The following is a 4,809-nucleotide window of genomic DNA, read 5'->3' as shown; positions in this document are numbered from 1 at the left end:
CGCGCGGCCGCACGCCGCAGCCTCTTATACCTTCCTGGCTGCAGGTGAGTTCCCTGCTCCGCCCGCCCTGCCCACAGCCATGCGTCACCCATTGGCTCACAGTACTCTCCCACTGCATCCAGCTCCTGGGAAGCCCTGATAAGAGGTGACGGCACGAGGAGGGCGAGTGGGAGGTGTTGGTTTGGTCATCTCCTCCGTATGGGGGAACACCTTCCACTTCCCAGTGAGTTCCTATAGTTCTTCACCCAGATTGGACCTTTTAAAATAGTTCTTTGTAATGTCATCTCGGTTTTGGTGCATTAACTCTGTCTGCTTCCATCTCCTATAGGCTTCTTGGAAATAATATTGCATGGGATGCAAGAGGAGGGATTTCAATCTTAGCGGCTTTTGGCAATAATTGACACAGAGAAATGCTGTTCTGAGTGCAAAGCCTTTGTGGTACAAAGGGCACTGGAGAAACAAGCCAACAACTTCAAATTCACATGCAGATAAGGAAACAGATGGGGAAAGGAGGGATGTGAAAACCTTCACGGTTTGGTTTAGTTCTCATTTGTAGCAAATAATTATTTTCTTGGCTCAATTCCTTAAAAAATGGGGAAAATAAAGTGAAACTGTAGATTATATATATATTTTTCAGGGAGGTATTTAGGGAGACCCTTATAAAATGGTTGAGAAATGGAGAGCGGGTGAAGATGGAGCTCCCCAAGATCTGCCCCTCAGAGGGGTCTGCACAGCAGGAGGATCACAGCCCCTCGTGGTGCCCCTATGTTTGTATGGCTGCCATGCTGTCAGCATGGTGTGTGGCTGCCTGGCAGGATGCAGGGGAGGGCTGCGTGTCAGGCTCATGGAGGGCTTGCCCACTGAGTCACCTTCAATAGGCACTTTGGTAAACTGGGCTCGAGGTTAGTGGTGTTCAGCACTGCTGTATGCACGTAGGTGCTTTGCATTCAGCACTGGGTATAGCCGAGATCTCTCCTTATGCACTCAGAGCAGCTACAGCAATTCCCTCTTTGATCATCAGGAGGATGATCAGTGCTCTTTCATGCTCTAAAGGCAGCCCCAAGCCCGCTTTAAGCCCTTTATCCTTCTGCCTGTGTCAGCCTCATTTTCTCTGCCTTTGCTTTCTCATCACCCTCTGTGTGCGTGACGTGCCACAGTCCAACCCTGCAGCCCCTCCCTGGGTTGGGACACACGGTGTGCCCTGTCACATAGGATCACAGTGGCCACAACTGGAGGCCTACCCATGCAGCCCCCCAGTAGTAGTGATTTAAACACTGCAGCTTGCAGTTATTGGCTCTCCTCCATTTATCAGCCCTTCTCATCCCCAGTGATGTGCTGAGTTTCCTTGGCTTGTTGTTATCGATGGTTAAGATAAATCAAAGCCACTCAATAATGATGGCTGAGAAACCATTGGGCACAGCCTTGCAGGACACAAGGTGTGCAGCATTCTTCCTGCCTATAAACCCATCTCTATGAGGTTCTCTCTGTGATCCTACATTGTTCCTACAGTTACTGCTGCAGAGTGGTAAACAGCATGAAGAAGCACTGTTTCCCTGTGCTCCATGTGCATCCAGCTGCCTGGCCAGGCATTCGATGGAGTCTCATCAACAGCAGGTTGTACCTGTGGCTATTGGAATTCCAAAGCACGTCGTCCATCCCGGCTGGGTGAGTCATTAGATAAGTGAGACGGGACCTCACCGTGGGATAGTTCTGATGTAATAATATTTTGTCCTCCTGTAACCGCTTCTATCAGGCTGTCTCAAGGTGTTTTAGGGATGTAACTAAGCCTTCCAGTAACTATGGTTATCAGGGATGTTATCTGCAGGGGAAGCTTTCTGGTGCAGAAGGTGTTGAGCAATGCACTGGGCAGCATCCCTTGGGGGAAACCACGCTCCTTAGCATGGCAGAGCACAGGGAGAAGCCTTTAAAAAGGAGCTGAAATAGAAAACATCATCAGAGTCCTATAAGCAGTGCCCTTTTTGAGTTGCCCAGCTCTGGAACCAGCTGCCCCATAGTTTATCTCACTCAAACACTCAAACACTGGATCCACCTGGCACCTACCTTAGCACCGTCCTTCACTTCCTGTAGTCACCAGGAAAGCGCCACGATTAGATAATCATTACAAGGCACACAGGCAACGTGGTAATTTTCCTGATAGCCCCACACCTCATGTGACCATTAGTGCTCAGCAGCTTGGAGCTGTGTGATTCAGGCACTCATGGCCACTCTCAAATAGCAAGAATAGCAACCATTCCCTGCATATAACGTCAGGTCCTCTGTTCCAGCCCCTTAATTCTAAAGGGGTAAGTGACTGGGATCAATGGGTAAACTGTGGTTTAAGGATCACCAGTGTTCCACCGTACCGTGAAATCTGTGGCTGTCCCAAATGTCTGTGTGCTTCTACAGGGGTTTGTATGGAGAGTCTGGCTGAGAAGGTGAAAGGGATCAACCCATGAGCGTGGCTGCTGTTGCAAGCCTAGAGGCAGCCACAGTCCCTATGCAGCAGAGAGGGACCACTGCAGGACAAGAGAGGGGAATAAGGTGAGGAACATCCCCAATGTGCTCTCACTGCTGCACTGTGAGTCATTATGGTGTTGTCCCACACAGGTCATGTTGCTGCGGTTACTCACTTCCCACCTTGCACAGGGACGTGCTGAATTTGGGAAATGGGGTGTGATGTCAGAGTGTTCGTGGGGATATCTTGATTCCCTGATGACTTTTGTTTAGGTAACAAACCTCCTGCCCTCTCCTGCCTGGATCCTTCCCTTCCACACCGCAGACTTGCAGAAGAGATGCCTTTGTTAGATGGCTGATGCACCTGAGCAGGGACATCCCACCATGTCTGAATTGAGTTTCAGTGACAGGTATAATCCCACAGTCCCTGTGTGTGACCTGAAAAGTCAATAGAACTTCTCCATAGAACAACAGATGTGGCAATCTGTCACTCCCCACCGGGGTTGGGCACCAGCACTCTTTGGCCTCAATGACACTCTATTTCTTCTACACTGTACAGGCATAGGACTCCACCTACCGTCCCCTTTCCCATCCCAGAAGCTTAATTACACCTCCCTGAGCCTTATCATAATCCTGCAACAGCAGAAGTGAAATGTTTGTAAAGCCCTAGAAAGAAATAGTCCCTTATCTTCCACTTACCCACCCAATGTAGGAATGATGGGTGCAATGGATGCACTTAGGACGTGGTATCACAGCTGTCCTTTACAAGGAGTGATCATTTTGTATCCGTGATTGATAGATGGGGTCTGTATTTCCTTTGCACTCCTTTAGTTTCTCAAGTATTGATGGAGAATTAATAGCTCCACATGGTGGCTGAATGCTTTTTTGCACGTTGGCAACAGCCAATGTGTAACTCAGAAGGATTCAGTTCTCTCAATGATATTTCCAGTTGGATATTTATTTGTCTTATTATCGTATGCAGTTAATCATTCAACTGCTTAAGGGAGGATAGGAGGAGTGTAGGACCACGTCCCAGGTGTGCAGCTGATGAGAAGTACTGTAAGCAAAACAGCTCTGTGTTTTGCCCAGGCCAAATAAAGCGATTTGTACTTTGATCCCAAAGAATGTGGTGGGGCAAGAATGCAAAACGTGCCCTCGATGAATTTGTAAATGCATTAGTAGATGTGGAGATGTGTGCCGAGTCCCAGCGAGATAAGGCAAAGCTGGCACAAGGGTAAAACGCCCTTCTGGTGCATCAGATAAGTTATTGCCGTTACCTGCCTATGGAGATATAGAAAGAACATCAGGGTGTTTTTTATGACTTCGTAAAAGTTTAATTTATACTTTCATCTCTAGGCCTGACTGCCCCCAAATCCTTTCCGACGTGTGGATTTGAGACTCTATGTTTCACTCTCCAATGAGAGACATCATTTGAGTTCCTGATCTGAAGGTAAGGGGCCATCACGAGCGATGTCCTTTAATACACTGCCACCATTTCTCACATACATATTCATTATTCTATTTTAGCAAAGTAGGACATCTGAGCACTTTGCAGCTCTCTCCTTGGGCCTGGAGTCTGTCGATGTTCCCTCTGGGGACTTGTGGAACACAAGAGCTGCTGTCTCATAATAGTAGGTCTGGAAAGACCAAACCTGGGCTGTATCTCCCCAGATGTGCAGTGGGCACGAGTTGGTTTCGCTACTCTATAAACGAGGATCCAAAATTCCAAGGGGCTGCCTTCAGTGTGCAGTGTCCCCATGCTTTTATTGGACAGGAGCTTTGTCCCAGCACAGTGTGAGTAGGAACTCTGACAAGCATTGTAGGATTTGGCCCACTCCACAGACTGGAATTGAGGAATCCTTTATGCATGCGAAAGCACAGAGTGCATTACAGTGTTTGTATTCTCAGTGCAAACCGCTTTCCATCTGTCAATACAGATACTGCCTCAAGTTTACATAGAAAATGCAAATTACCTTTTTACACTCGCTTCCTTCAAGCCTAATCCTGTGCTACACAGCACTACTTACACTGACTTCAGAAGAAGCCGAGGATGCTCTGCGGCTTCCAGGAGGAGACCTTTGGCTCTATGAAGAATTCAACATATCACGCTGTGCCTATCGTTCCTTGCGAACTACACTCCAACAGAAGAAAGGAATCTTTTAAAGTAAGGAAGTAAAGGAATATAATTGCTGTGTATTACATAGAAAACCTCCAGCCAGTTAGCGGGATGAAAGATTGAGTTCTAAATCGAGGTAGCAGCCCCCAAAGACCTGATTCTGAATTCATGGGCAGTGCTCAGTTCACAGGGATGTCGTATGGATGCGTGTTGCTGAAGATGCCAATGGAGCTGCGTGC

The sequence above is a fragment of the Coturnix japonica genome, chromosome 21 (assembly GCF_001577835.2).
Source record: "Coturnix japonica isolate 7356 chromosome 21, Coturnix japonica 2.1, whole genome shotgun sequence".
Classification (NCBI taxonomy): Eukaryota; Metazoa; Chordata; class Aves; order Galliformes; family Phasianidae; genus Coturnix; species Coturnix japonica.
Note: the sequence above shows the minus strand (reverse complement) of the source record.